General features: G+C 37.1%; 1 protein-coding gene across 2 annotated transcripts in view; it reads right to left on the bottom strand.

Annotated features, from left to right (window-relative positions):
• CDH12 (cadherin 12) overlaps positions 1 to 16,665 on the bottom strand; it is a 1,213,596-nt gene that overhangs the window by 845,896 nt on the left and 351,035 nt on the right. The window lies entirely within an intron of this gene.

Here is a 16,665-nt window from a genome sequence, read left to right as displayed (position 1 = left end):
AATATCCTAGAAAACTACAAAGGAAAGTAAATGAATTGCACTCTCTATTTTTAAATACTTTGAATTTGAATGTCTGTTATAGCCATAATTTTTATTAACCTGATCTACTGAATATTTGCCCTTTAAACCTCAATGTATTCATCTGTAAAACACGGGACGTACCTGGTGGGAGGTGAATATCACTTTGTGTTTAGAATATTATTTCCCAGATGGCACTAGTGGTAAAGAATCCACTTGCCTATGCACAGGATATAAGAGATGTGGGTTCAATCCGTGGGTCAGGAAGATCCCCTGGAGAAGGGCATGGCAACCCACTCCAGTATTCTTGCCTGGAGAATCCCATGGACAGAGGAACCTGGCGGACTACAGTCCATAGGGTCACAAAGAGTTGGACATGACTGAAGCGATGCAACACACATGGGTGCATATTCTAATGTATAACAGATTGTGCAAAAATATGTACAATATTAGTTATAATATTTTATTGAAATAATTATACCTATTATCCTGAGTGTATATGATCAAATACAAATACAGATAAGAGTAAGAGCTCATATAAATCAGCATGGAATGTGATAGGTCCAACAACCAACATAACAAATGTCAATTTTTTTAATTTTCAAAAATTTTATAATTGTCTAAAATAAAAGAACACTATAAGTACATGCAGGTATAAACATCTATGAATGTAACAAATTGCCTTAATTTTAAAGAAATTTTCAGTAATCTTCTACATTTTCTGTCTTAAAGAAATACTCATTTCAAATCAGGATGGGGAGCACATGTATACCTGTGGCGGATTCGTTTTGATGTTTGGCAAAACTAATACAGTGTTTCAGGTTTAAAAATAAAATAAAATAAAAAAAAAACAAATCAAATCTGAACTATTCAATAAATACGACTAGGGCAAATTGTCATTGTCTGTAAAAAATAATAATAATAAAGTTAGATAATGACCTCAAACAAAAAGAAAAAAGAAATACTCAGAAATTTAAATATGAGAGCTAACCATAGTGCTATAAATACACTTATTTCTACTCCTTCCTGAAACACTAATAAAATGAATGTTAAACAAAAACATACACCTCAAAAGTTATAACAGACAGAAGAGAAAACAGTAAAACTATGGCATACCAGAAAGCTTCCCAGGTAGAGATAGTGGTAAAGAACCCGCCTGCCAATGCAGGAGAAATGAGACGTGAGTTCGATTCCTGGGTCAGAAAGATCCCCTGGAGGAGGGCATAGTAACCCTCTCCAGTATTCTTGCTTGGAGAATCCCATGGACAGGGGAGCCTGGTGGACTACAGACCAGTCCACAGGGTGGCAAAGATTCAGACACAGCTGAAGCGACTTATCACATAGCACACACTTAGCACAGAGATTTGGGGCAGTGATAAAGGACTTAGAACAGTGAACAATAATGCTGAGTACAGATGCCAAGAGGAAGTCCAGTTCATACCAAATAATTCATGAAAGATTCAGAAATGAAGGCTAGTAGTACTTGTGAATGTAAGAAGACACATAAGTATAAAAATAGGAAGACTGGCTGAAAGTCTGTATGAAAAGCAGCTAGACTCCAAATTCCCTGGGAGCTCCTGTGTGAACAGGAAACAGCTTTCTTCCCATCATGACTAACAGCATGAGACTTCACCACAGAGGGTCTCTGGATTCAGGGCTACAGGCAAGCCTGAGGATAAGGTTGCTCTCCCAAGAGTGGGGTTAGGAGGCTCTCTGGAGTACTATGAAGTGTGCAAATGGGTCAGTAACTAAGGGACTATTAGAGATGAACCACACGGAGCTGTACAATAAGATAGTGGAATTAAGAGCAGGCAGAAAAAGGAGAGAACACGTTAATTGTGATAGCTCAAACACATTTTGGCCAGACTTCTGACCCCTAGTTGCGCCCAATCACATGTGTAAATTCTGAAAGCTTCTTTGTTCCTATTAAAAAGATTTTACCTGTAAGACCATGGCACATGTAGGAAGGCAGTTTACAGTCTGATTAGTCTCGTCCAACACTTTGAACCACACAGACTATAGCCCACCAGGCTCCTCTGTTCATGGGAGTCTCCAGGCAAGAATACTGGAGTGGATTGCCATTCCCTTCTCCAGGGGATCTTCATGACCCAGGGATCAAATCTGGGTCTCCTGCATTGCAGGTTGATTCTTTACCCTCTGAGCCACTGAGGAAACCCCCTGATTCACTTTGGGATAATTCTGATGATCAAATGACAGATATCTCATACTTCATCATGCTATGCAATATTTTCAGAGTTGTTAATAAGAAAAAAATCAGCAATTTATGAAAAATCTGTTTTCAATCAATCTAGGATATTCCAAATTAAAAAACAAAAAGGTCTCCCAGAGCTTGAAAAGAATTTATTCAAGCTCTAATTCTGCTAATTTAAATTTCTGCTGAATTAAGGCTTGATTTAATTTCACCATGGGGAAGTACAGATCTAGCTTTGACTTTTAAATCTATGGTTTGCTAAGTTCTTCTTACACATAACTTTTTTGATGACTTCTGGATTTACAGAGTCTGAGATGTGAATTGATATTAATATGGTATAACTAAAACATGGAACTGATCCCCAAAAGTGTTAGAATTGATGGAAATTGTAAAAGTAATGCTTGAAAATTCTTGCACCATTGTTATATTGATTGTGACATATTGGTAACAAATGAACAGTCAAATTTTTTAGAATATCAAATGATAAACATACCATAGTCATTGCATAGTACCATTATTTCATTCAATAATAAAAACAACTTTTGTCAGGTCTCCTGTATTGCAGGCAGATTTTTTACCATCTCATCCACCAAGCAAGCCCTTGTCAAAATATAACTTTTTTAATGAAGAAAGCACTGTGGTTTTGAAGAGAAAATCTTCAAAATCAAGAGACCTGTTTTTGTATATTTCTTATAGACTTGCTACTTGACCGTGAATAAATCATTAGATCTATCATGAAATTTGCTTCTCCAAGTACAAGTGATGTGGTTAGATCTTATCCATGCTTTTTACTTAAGTAATTAATTCATTAAATAAACCCCATGTGGAAAGTCCAACAAATAAAACAGATCAAAGCATATATCCCTTCCACTGAAATGAGGTTTGATTAAGAATTCAAGTATAATAGCCCCTGTAGTTATTCCAAGGGTGTCTTGAGCAGAGTTGAAAACTTCTGTATTATTAAGATATTTCAAGAATTTTGAGAAAGAATAAAAACTCAATAAAGTCGATGGGTTAAATATAAAGGAATTTTGGATGCTCATTTGTTAGGATAACATATATTTTCATGTATATAAATTTAAAAAATATATACACATATGATATATATATATATATACTTCTCATATTTGAAGTTTTAGAAGTTCTAGTCCTTGTTTTTGTGAAGCTTTCTTGAATACATTGCATAAAATTTGCAATAAAAGCTCTTGCTTGACCAATTATGCTTATGTTTTAAACATGTCTTGAACTATTAAAACATTTTTTTTTAATTGTGGATTTTAAGATTTCTGACAAAGCATTGAATAGATGGCCCAAGCATATGCTCTCACATCAAGGAGTAGAATCTAGTTTGTCTCGAAGACTCAATTTGACTGATAGATTGCTGTGGAAGTGATGCTCTGGGACTTCTGGACAGTACCTTAAGGGAAGCGACAGCCTCTGGTTCTTCTTGAAGATCTGCCGCCATGCTATGAGAACGCCCACGCTAGACTACCAAACAAGGAAACACCTCACGGAGACAGACACTATGTGGAGAAGGAAAGGATTTCAGACTCATGAGTGAAGACAGGACCCCATGAAACAGAAAATGCACACAACAGCATCCTGCTAAAATGGTAAAAATTGTAATTCTTACGTGAAACTTGTTTAGATTAAGCCCAGATATCTGGCTAAACATTATTTCTGAGCATCTATGTGAGAATTTCTGGAAGAGAGTAGCAATGTTTTTCTCAGTAGGCAGGTCTTAATTTAAAAAAATTAACTTTATTAAGGGGTAACAGAAATATAATTGTATAAGTGTACAATATGATGATTTGATAGACATATATATTTTAAAATGATTACCAGATCAAGATAATGAGCACACCCATCACCTAACATAGTTAACTTCCCTTTCCTTTTTTTTTTTTTATTTTATGTGGTGAGAATGATTAGATTTCAGCATCTCACCACCTCACAGATGTATGGAGAGAGTAACAATGAATCTTATAATACCATATGTAAAATAGATAGCCAATAGGAATTTGCTGTATGACTCAGGAAACTTAAACAGGGGCTCTGTGACAATCAGAAGGGTGGGATGAGGAGGAAGATGGGAGGAAGGTTCAGGAGGGAGGAGATATGGGTGAACGTACCTATGGTTGATTCTTGTTGATGTATGGCAGAAGACCACAAAATTCTGTGGTTTTCAGAACATTCAGAAAACAAAGATCATTCAATTAATATAAATATATATATATATATATATATATATATATATATATTTCAGCATCTTTCAAGGACAGGTTTCTTCCATAATCCAAAAATAAAGCATTCCTATGAAACCATTGATAAGCCTAAGTAGAGTAAAGTGAACAGGCAATTTTAGGACTCATCATCCTAACAGACCACAAAAGAAATCAGAATAAAACACAGAGGCTCACGGACACAGTTCAAAGTCATGGCAGCTTGATGTTGAGATGCTGAGTGTGGTTCCCAAAGAAGCTTGGTGGTGCCATTCTTGTGGCTCTGAGTGCTCACTATTTTTACTTTTCAACCTTTATCCTAAAAGCAGAAATCCTCTTCAGATTTATTTTGGTTAGCCAAAACAAGTACTAACATACATAGTTCATGAAAGTGGAATGATCTAAACAGAACTTTTACAAGGTAGGGGATAGTCCATGGGGTCACAAAGAGTCGGACATGACTAAGTGAGTGAACTGAACTGAATCTGTATATAATATTGTATTATAAACTATAGTCACTATGCTGTACATTAGATTATTTTTAATTAATTAATTAATTAATTAATTTTTGGGTACACTGGATCTTCATTGCTGCACATGGGCTTTCTCTAGTTGTGGTGAGTGGGGGCTACTCACCCTTGTAGTGTGTGGGCTTCTCATTGCAGCAGCTTCTCTGATTGTGGACCACAGGCTCTAGAACATAGGCTCAGTAGTTGTGGCACATGGGCTTAGTTGCCCCATGGCATTTGGAATTTTCCTGGACTAGAGGTCAAACCTGTGTCCCCTGCATTCGGCAGATTCTTAACCACTGGACCACCAGGGAAGTCCCATTAGATTCTTAAAAGATATTCTTATAACTTAAAATATGTACCCTTTGACCAACGTCACCTATATTCTCATTTTCCCCAGCCCTGGAATCAGGAGACTCAATAAAGCACATTGACTTTTTTTTTTTTTTTTTTTTAATATTGGTGGGCACCATCCAATCCATTGAGTGTCTAAATGGAGCAAAAGACAATGAAAGAAAGAATTCACTCCCTTTTCTGCCTGACTGAATGAGCTGAGACATGGGTCATCTCCTGACCTCAGGCTGAGACTTATACCGTTAGCTCCTCTGTTCTTAGACTCTCAGACCGGGACTGAAAGATGCCAGTGACTTTCCTGACTCTCTAGTTTACAAATGGCAGGATGTGGGATGTCTCAGTCTCCAAAATCATAATCCAATCCCTCATAATAAATCTCTTTTTATGTATATAAAAATTCTATCAGTTCTGTTTCTTTGAACAACCCTAAGACATCTGCCCTTTAAGAAATAATAAGGCAATGCTATTTTTTAAAGCATTACATTTTGGGATGGTTTGTTAAAGGGCATTAGATGACTAAAACATGGTAATCAGTGGTAACATAACCAAAGGATACTGAACAGTTTTTGTTAAAAATTAATGCAGTATAATCAAATTACCATTTTAATGACTTATGATACATATTGTATGATTCTTTAAACTAGACCATTTTAACACTCCTACTGTATTTTTAGCTATCATAAACTCATTATTTTTAGAATAATATTTATTAATTAATAAATTTCAAATGAGTTGTCTATAGATTCAAAATATGAATTTATTTCATATCACTATTCTATATTTGAGATAAAAGTGTTGTAAAAATCATGAATTAAAAACCTTAAATTTGGTACTCTTAAAGTGAAATAAAATTATACATTAATTTTAATTTTAAACTAAAGTTTAAAATAATTTAATTTTAATTAATTAATTTTAATTACTTTCTACATTAATTATAATTTTTTAAATTATACATTAGATAGGTAAGCCTTAGTTGGTAATATGTTGTGATTCTCCAAGGGAAATATAAGCTTATATGTTCCCAGAAATTATTTTACCACACAGTGCTTTCTTACTAATTCTCCTACAGACAGTAGAGCAACATCAATAACTGTCAAGAAGCAACAGAAAAAACTGGACATGGAACAACAGACTGGTTCCAAATCAGGAAAGGAGTACATCAAGGCTGTATATTGCCACCCTGTTTATTTAACTTATATGTAGAGTACATCTTGAGAAATGCCAGGCTGGATGAAGAATGAGCTGGAATCAAGATTGCCAGAAGAAATAGCAATAACCACAGATGACATGACCCTTATGGTAGAAAGCGAAGAAGAACTAAAGAGCCTCCTGATGAAAGTGAAAGAGGAGAGTGAAAAAGTTGGCTTAAAGCTCAACATTCAGAAAACTAAAATCATGGCATCTGGCCCCATCACTTCATGGCAAATAGATGGGAAAACAATGGAAACAGTGACACTTTATTTATTAATTAATTTTTGGCTCCAAAATCACTGCAGATGGTGACTGCAGCCATGAAATTAAAAGACGCTTGCTCCTTGGAAGAAAAGTTATGACCAGCCTAGACAACATATTAAAAAGCAGAGATGTTGCTTTACCAACAAAGGTCCGTCTAGTCAAAGCTATGGTTTTTCCAGTCGCCATGTACGGATGTGAGAGCTGGACTATAAAGAAAGCTGAGTGCTGAAAAATTGGTGCTTTTGAACTGTGGTATTGTGGAAGATTCTTGAGAGTCCCTTGGACAACAAGGAGATCCAACAAGTCTATCCTAAAGAAATCAGTCCTGAATATTCATTGGAAGGACTGATGTTGAAGCTGAAACTCCAGTTCTTTGACCACCTGATGCGAAGAACCAACTCATTGGAAAAGAATCTTATGCTGGGAAAGATTGAAGGCAGGAGGAGAAGGGGACAACAGAGAATGAGATGGTTGGATGGCATCACTGACATGATGGACACAGGCTTGAGTAGGCTCTGGAAGTTGGTGATGGACAGGGAAGCCTGGTGTGCTGCAGTCCATGGGGTTCTAAAGAGTCAGACATGACTGATCACTGAACTGACTGACTGATGAGCTCCATGAATGTCAGCAAGTTTTGTCGTTACCTAATCTTAGGCATTTCTATTTGCTATATATTGGATATGTTACTTTTACAGGTCCTAATGTAGTTATTTACTTGTTAAGAATTGTAGTAGTGTGTGATATCAGCCCACATCACTGACTGACTGACTTAAAACTCTCTTAGAAATTCTATAGAGTATATAAAATATCATTTGAATTTAGAACACATGCATAGCTGAAACCACTAACCTAGTGATCAAAAACCCTATTTATTTGGGCACTGTGGACTACTTTTTGATTATTTACATTGCAGGTTATTTGCCTGATACATATTCCAAATCTTAGCTCAGTTCTGAGTCCACTTGACTGCACAAATACCTCTCCTTAGCTTTCTTTTTTTAATGATTTTCCTGAAGTAAATGTCTTCTTGTGTGACCTATAGAAATAGCATGCATTTTAAAAAGAATATTCAAAATTCATTAAAAAGATTAAAGCCCTAACCGTTTGGCTTTGACCTCATCAGTGCTGACATACTGAGGGCTTCTGTTTCCAAATCCTGTGGACTAAATAAGCACCTTTTACTATGACCTTGAGACACAGACATTCTCTTAGTCTGCTGTTAATAGAAAGTGAGCATTAGGGCAGGCTAAAACTTCTGGTAATACGCACATCAAGCAAAACTTTAAAGGTAATGGGATTAAATATTGGTAAATAAATGTTCTCTATATCCAATTATCAGCTGAGTGAGAATATTGCTACTAAATTGTGATGTTAGGAAGGCAACCACTAAAGATAACTTGAAGAGTACTGCTTGAACAGGATAAAGAAACAAACTTAAATCCATTCCACTTGTTATAGTAGAAAGATAGCGCCAAATGAAAATAATGTGTTTATCAAATCTCTAAGGCGTTTATTAGGAAATGGCAACCCACCCCAGTATTCTTGCCTGGAGAATTCCAGGGCTGCTGTCTAAGGGGTTGCACAGAGTTAGACAGGACAGAAGCACCTTAGCAGCAGCAGCAGCAGCAGCAGCAGCAAGGAGTTTATTATAGTGGTATTACTTCTTATTAATAAAAGTTTAAGAAAAGGCTAAGAATGGTTGCCGTGCTTAGTTGTCTACAATTGTATAGACCTAGTGTATTGAAAAGACTCATTTGAAAATACCCTGATGCTGGGAAAGATTTAAGGTGGGAAGAGAAGAGGACAACAGAGGATGAGATGGTTGGATGGCATCACCGACTCAGTGGATATGAGTTTGGGTAAACTCTGGGAGTTGGTGATGAACAGGGAGGCCTGGCATGCTGCAGTCCATGGGGTCGCAAAGAGTCAGACACCACTGAGCGACTGAGCTGAACTGAGTGTATTGTTCTGCTTGTGCTGCCATAGCATAATACCATAACATGAATTATTTAAAAACAGAGATCTATTTCTCACAGATCTGGATGCTGAGAGTCTAAAATCAAGGTGCTAACATGGTTAGTTTCTAGTGAGATATCTCTCCCCAGTTTTTCCACACTCTCCTTCTTGCTGTGTTCTCACATAGTGGTGGGAGGGAGAAAACTGTCTGCTGTCTTCTCTGACTAGGGCACTAATCCCATCAGACCAGGGCCACACCCTTATGAACTGATCTAACCACCTACCTACCACAGATCCCATTGCCAAATATCATATTGGGGAATTAGTGCTTCAATGTATGAATTTATGTGGACACAAGTATTCAGTCCATAACACCAGGATTTTATAACCATGGCTCTGTTATGAACTGGATGATCCTTTCTTATGGTTTGCCTTGTGTATTGTAAGCTGCTGACCAGTATTCGCAAGACAAACATGTAAGACCTGGTTCATCTTTGTTACTTTCATCTCTTCCAGTTGCTGTCAGTACTCTCAGCAGCATGCCTCCATGGCTGTGAGGAGTTGATATGTTAAGAGATATGAAATTCCTCCTTTCTTCACCCCACCTCATAGGCTTACATTTGCTTTCTTCTCTCTGGCTTACCATCATCTCTACCCTCGTCTAAAATCCTGTATCACTTGCTATTGCTGTTAAGCTGCAAAGTCATATCTGACTCTTTACAACCTCATGGACCATAGCCTACTAGGCTCCTCTGTCCATGGGATTTCACAGGAAACAATAACTGGAATGGGTTGCTATTTCTTTCTCCAGGGGAGCTTCCCTACACTGAGATTGAACCCATGTCTCCTGTATCTCCTGCAGTGGCAGCTGGATTCTTTATCACTGAACCACCTGGGAAGCCCTTTGAATTATTGCAATACTCTGCCAGGCATTCTACTCTCTTTAGTTTAATATCACTTGCCTAGAAACTCTCTTAGCATTTTTTATTTTTTCTCATGGAAATTCTCTCTTCAGAATCTCTTAACAAAGATAGTATAGTCTCTATACTATAAACTCCAAACTTTCCTGATTAGCTTTAATGGAGTGTTTCTCAGCATCAGTACCACTGACATATTGGGCTGGACAACTCTATTGTGCGGGGCTATGATGTACATTGTGGAGTGCTAAGCAGTAGCTCTGGACCCTATCCACTAGATGCCAGTGAACCAAATATGTATCTAGATGTTGTCCTATGTCTTCAAGATTGAAGAGGGTGCAAAATCACACCCATGTGAGAAACACTGGTTCAGATCAGTACTTCTCAAACTACTTTTGTTGAAAAACCAGATTATTTTTTTTTAATTCCAATCTCCTTGAGACTGATAATTTTATAAAAACATATATTCAACATTGATGCTCAGTTTATGTCTAGTATTTTCAGATATCAAAATGTTTGAGGAGTAGCCCTGGTACATGTACATTAAAATGGAGCATCACAGATCTCTAGTCAGGAGCTGTACTAATCCATTATATAACAATGTATGCAGAAGCGTTAATAATTTTACAACACAGAAGTAGAGATCCATATGCAAGTCTAAGCAGAGCTTGCACATAAGATGTCAAAGAGTGAGTTCTTTAGAAGAGCTAGCAATGCATGTGCATACTGATAATCTGTGTAAAACCAGAGCAGTGCCTGCTTATATATTCACACATGTATTTCTTGAATGCATGGGTGAAAGAAAAGGTCACTTAGAAGCTTTTCTCCTTAAATCTATGAAAGTACGTGACTTCACTGCAAGACACTTTACCAGAGTGGGACTTTATAAGAACAGAGAGCACATCTGCACATTACCAAGAGTGATGCTGAGCACACAGTGACTGCTCAATAAACATGTACCAAGTTAGTATCTTCTTAATTTCCTTTTGTCTGTGTTGCCAGTTAATAAATGAATGAATGATTGAATAAAGTACTAAATACATATGAGATTTTCCTGAAAATGGTGGTAAAAAAGCTTCCTGGCACAGGTGGCACAGCAGACAAACCCTGTTGTTTGTCCATAAGGTTTATACCATCAGGATGATGTATTGTGGGACTTCCCTGGTGGTCAGGTGGCTAAGACTCCACACTCCCAATGCAGAGGGCCCAAGTTTGATCTCTAGTTAGGGAACTAGATCTCACATGCCACAATTCAATATCCTGCATGCCACAGCAAGGATTGAACATCCTGTGTGCTACAATTAATACCTGGTGCAACCAAATATATATGTGTGTGTGTGTGTATATATATATATATATGTATGTATATATATATTTATGTGTATATGTATTTATATATATTTATATATATATATATAATTTATGTGTGTATATATATTTCATACATCATCTTTAAATATATATATATATTTAAAGATGATGTATTGTATGAAAATACACATCAGAAGTTAGTGTAAATATGTGATATTTATACATCAAGATACAGATAAATGGCCAAGTAAATGGAGAGATGCCAACAGTCAACTCCAGGAAGAGTTTGCTCATTTGGCCTTGAGGGTATACATAAAAGTATGCATGAGTGGGCTGTGGGTATGCAATCTGTATAGAAGTCCTACTTTCAAAGCTTCAAGTTGTACTGTTTAATCAAAGTAGCAAGGTTATAAAAAGTGTGTATCTTAAACAGAAACGAATCTTGGTTTCAAATGATTTTATGATGCCAGCTCAACAACTTGATCATACTGCTTGCCTTGTAAAATGTTAAGACAGCTATAAGACTGTTTTTAATTTACTCTCTTGGCCTGGATCCACTGTAGTTCTTGTAGCATTCTGTCAGCACTATTTTCCTATTGAATGTCAATGAGATGTTCTACTGTGATTTCTTATTTTTAATTCAATACTTCAAGTGAACAGCAAAACATGTGCATTCTGATTGACAGAGACAAATTATTTATTTATTTTGTTACCAAAGAGCAATTTTATATTTTAATTATCATAATATCACACAATAAAGCCTCAGGCTGACTATGTCCCAAAATACATGTATATCTGTGTATATTATACACACACACACACACACACATATATAAATATACACACACACACACACACACGTGCTATGCATATATTATGTATATAATACGAATGAAGAGAGAGCAGGGGAGAATTTCTACATTACTTCATTAATTAAATATTATATTTAAAGGGATATTATACCACATTTTTGAAATGATGATTTGTAACTAACTCCAAATATGTCATTTTAAAAGGGCTTTTTACTTTGTTTTTGGCAATTTAAATTTTTTCATAGCATTATTAAATATTTAGAATAAAAGCCAGAAAATGAAATATATATCTATCACATTTTGAAAACAAATGTCTTCACATTTAGTACTTGCATGTTATACAGAACATCTGATCTATTTTTTTTCACATAAATTACTATACAGTTTTAAAAAAGAAAGTAGTTCGAAAAATTCCAAGCCTATCATACTTTAGAAGTGTTTATATGCATTCAAAGTACAGTGATTCACACAGGATTACTTTTAGTAACCTGCTATTCTGTGAAATTAAAATATGAGTCCACCTACATTCAAATTCAAAGAATATGTTTATTGTACAAAGCCAAGTTCACTCCTACAACCCTGGCATTTGCTCACCACCTTTTTCAAGCAAACTAACTTAATAGAAAGACTCAAATATATATATATATTTATATATATATATATATATATAATATATATATACATTTTTTTTAAGTGGAAGTGATAGTCCCCCAGTTGTGTCCAACACTTTGTGAACCCATGGACTGTAGCCTGCCAGGCTTCTCTATCCATGAAATTCTCCAGACAAGAATACTAGAGTGGGGTACCATCAGCTCCTCCAGGGCATCTTCCTCACCCAAGGATCAAACTTCCTGAATTGTAGGCAGATTCTTTATCACCTGTACCACCAGAGAAGTGTTAATTCTGTGAAGCAAAATTATCATAGGTTGAGTGACATCAGTTATGTATGGATACATGTGCATACATTTATATATATGGCGATTATATTCAAAGCTTTAATGAATTATCCACATCTGTGCCTCATGATTTGCAACCTCTAGATTTTTAAATACTTCTTGGTTGAGATGTAAAAATGAGCTCACTCTAACTGGCAGGATTACCTCGGTAAGGAAGCAACCGTTCAGTCTCCTGGTCTCCATGGGAAGTCATTTGTTTCCAGGCATTTAGGTTTGTATTTTTAGAAGTGACTAATAAGTCCTGGGTAAAAGCCATTTCTGCCAGGAGGATTAATTGTAGCTCTCATGCCCACTAAGCCATCAAATGTCCCACCTCCTGCCATGAGAAGACAATGATGTCAGACACTTGAGTGACACTTCCCTTGTCAAAGCCCCATAAAGTCCCACCTGGACATGCAGCTGCTACAGGGCTTTGGCAGTCTGCCAAACCCTTCATTTCACGCTTCTGCCTCTTAACTCGCACATGAAGTGTAAGATAAAGTGCTCAACGTTGGGCAAAATGATGTAAAGCTGTAGTATCTAAAATAGACGTGATTTTAGGATTGGCAAGCTGGATGGTGTGAGATAGCATGATTTTCCTGAAATTCCAAGATCTCCAACATAATGAGGGTGAAAATATTTGTTAAAGTATGATGTGAACTCCCTTCATGGCAAAACCTGATCAGAAGGAAGGGCACTGGAGAGTGAGTGTCTCCTTAGTGAGGTTGTTCATGGTTCCTGTAGAAAGGATAACATGTTGGATGTCAGGGTTCAGACACACAGGCTAGTGGTGATGGTATGTCAAGTACGCTGCTTGTGCCCCATAATCATGTTAAGATTCCTCAAAGTCTGCTGCTGCTGCTGTTAAGTCACTTCAGTCACGTCCGACTCTGTGTGACTCCATAGATGGCAGCCCACCAGGCTCCCCTGTCCCTGGGATTCTCCAGGCAAGAACACTGGAGTGGGTTGTCATTTCGTTCTCCAATGCATGAAAGTGAAAAGTGAAAGTGAAGTCGCTCAGTCGTGCCGGACTCTTAGCAACCCCATGGACTGCAGCCTACCAGGCTCCTCCGTCCAAGGGATTTTCCAGGCAAGAATACTGGAGTGGGTTGCCATTGCCTTCTCCTCCTCAAAGTCTGGGAATCTTTCAAAACCCACTTACCTTCAAAGGTAAAATGAGAGGTTGGAAACATAAACCTTAGAGGTAATCCTGGCTTCTAAAGTGACAAGTAGGTGAAAATAGAATCTAAGCTTTGGGACTTTTCCAAAGACACATACCTGTCAAAATTAGGACTAGAATAAGTATTTTTTCTGACTCTTCCAGGACTTGAATCCAGTGTCAACACCTTGTAACTCACTGATATATTTCTTTTTTTCCCCTGTATATTGATTCATGGCTATTTCCTTTTATTTTCTTCATTAGGCGGCAAAGCCACTAACAATGAGGTTTATTGCCCTTGTTTGCTTAGTCTCTCAGTCATGTCCAACTCTTTCAGACCCCATGGACTGTAGCCTGACAGGCTCCTCTGTACATGGGATTCTCCAGGCAAGAATACTGGCGTGGGTTGTTATTGCCTCCTTCTGGGGATCTTCCTGACCCAAGGATCAAAGATGTGTCTTCTGTGTCTCCTGTAATACAGGTGTATTTTTACTGCTGAACCACCAGAGAAGCCCTTTATTGCCCTTGGGTTCACTTTATAGAACACTTTGCTAAGTTTTGACAGAAGTGCACACAGTAGAAGAAAGACCACATTGCTTTTAAGCGTTAGTAGTTTTCTGATCATACTTTAAATTTCCAATGTCTAATCAGTGCTAACAACTGCAAAAACATTTTTATCTGCAAGTTAGAATAAGAAAAAGATATTTCATATCTCTCTTAATACAAGATCTGGTGATATACAACTTCTTATACATGACTCTTCCCCGGGCTTCTCAGGAGGCACTAGTGGTAAAGAACCTGCCTGTCAATACAGGAGATGTAAGAGACTTGGGTTCGATCCCTGGGTTGGGAAGATCCTGTGGAGGAGGGCACAGTCACCTAGTTCAGTCCTGTAGCCTGGAGAGTCCCATGGACAGAGTAGCCTCGCTGACTACAGTTCATGGGGTTACAAAGAGTCAGACACGATTAAAGTGACTTAGAATGCATATACATGAACTCTACCTTGTTTACAAGAGAGTGTTAGTCACTCAGTCTTGTCCGACTCTTTGCAACTTCAGGAACTCTAGCTTGCCAGGCTCCTCTGTCTGTGGGATTCCCCAGAGAAGAATACTGGAATGGGTTACCATTTCCTTCTCCAAGGGATCTTGCTGTCCAGGGATTGAACCCAGGTCTCCTGCACTGCAGGAGGATTCTTTACCTTCTGAGCCACAAGGGAAGTGAAATTATTTTCTATTTTAGTAGATAATTATACAGATTGCCACTGAAATCCCACCAGTAGCTTCCTGCACAATAACTGGAAGAAAATAAGTGTGTAAAGAAGAGAAAGCAGCTCCGATTGCCACATGGTTGCTCAATCATGATTTCTACTAAGTCATTTTAAAGTATATTAGTGTAGTTGTAAACTAATTTCAGTGATTTATATCACCATGAGGATCCCCAGAAGTGGCCCTGAAATTAATGCTTGGCTTTTATTTAAAATAACCACCTTAGTGGTTTTTTTCTAAGCAGAACTTCCTTAAGAGTAACACTTTGACTTAATTACTGAGACAGTTCATGTTTATCACCCTTGCCTGCAGTGGGAAATTTTACAAAGAATTAACATAAATGTGGATCTTTTTTTTCCTCGTGAGGTGTAAGAGCAGCGGAGCAATGTAAGACATGAAGAAAATCCTAAAAATAGTAACACTTGTCAACAGAATCTAGGACATTGAACTTAATTGCTTAAGTTAATGATGCCTGTGATACAGATTACAACACTCTCTGCAAAAGTGTGTGTGGCATTCACAGATGCTTGGCTTCAGCTTTATGTTTATCAGCATTGATGACTTTTGACAGTAGCACTTAAATGGGCAAATAGCAATCGAAATGAGTTGTTCACAAGACATTTTCCTATGCGTGTCTCCTCAAATAGAAAAAAAAATATTTACTATTAATTTATTTAATAAGGTCAAATAAAACTCTGACTGTAAATTACTACAATTCTTCAATTAAGGGAAAGAACAATAAAAGCAGAGCCAAGAAGATTATGTTCACTCTCCACCTCTACATGTAGCATACTGTGAGACTTAGGGCAAATGCATTACCTTTCAGCCATTGTTTCGTAAGTACCAAGCAGATTAAAAATGCCTACCCTGTATATAATACAGGGTTTATAGGAGGGTAATGCATATAAAACCTTTAAATTACTAGCCAGCATGTTAATGCTATTCACAGAAAAAGAGAACAAATTTATGCACCTTTGATTATAGCAAAACCTAAGTTATTGTTCCAGTAAGGTAGCATGTGTATTCTCGTTTCATGTATACACACTACTCTAAATTTTTTAAAGTGTATTTAAAAAATGCTGCAATGTATTTTGTTTACTATTTATTATTGACTATAAAAAGTCCATCAGAAATTCTGGCAAATTGAGATATTAAATTTATATGATTGAGACAGTAAGGGTTGAAAAATTTCTAGTCAGTGTTCTCCAATTAATGGTCAACATATTAATGTAGTTAATATGAAAACTATACGCAAGCAGAAATGTTGTGATTTTCTTCATTTCTGGGAACGTATAACCAACCCATCCTAAAGGAGATCAGTCCTTTAGGATCCCTCCCTCATTGGAGGGACTGATGTTAAAGCTGCGACTCCAATACTTTGGCCACCTAATGCGAAGAGCTGACTCATTTGAAGACCCTGATGCTGGGAAAGATTGAGGGCATGAAGAGAAGGGGATGGCAGAGGATGAGATGGTTGGATGGCATCACCGACACAATGGACATGGGTTTGGGTGGACTCTGGGAGTTGGTGATGGACAGG

This window comes from Bubalus bubalis, chromosome 19, assembly GCF_019923935.1.
Source record: "Bubalus bubalis isolate 160015118507 breed Murrah chromosome 19, NDDB_SH_1, whole genome shotgun sequence".
In the NCBI taxonomy this organism is placed as follows: domain Eukaryota; kingdom Metazoa; phylum Chordata; class Mammalia; order Artiodactyla; family Bovidae; genus Bubalus; species Bubalus bubalis.
Note: the sequence above shows the minus strand (reverse complement) of the source record. Positions and strands in the feature narration are given on the sequence as shown.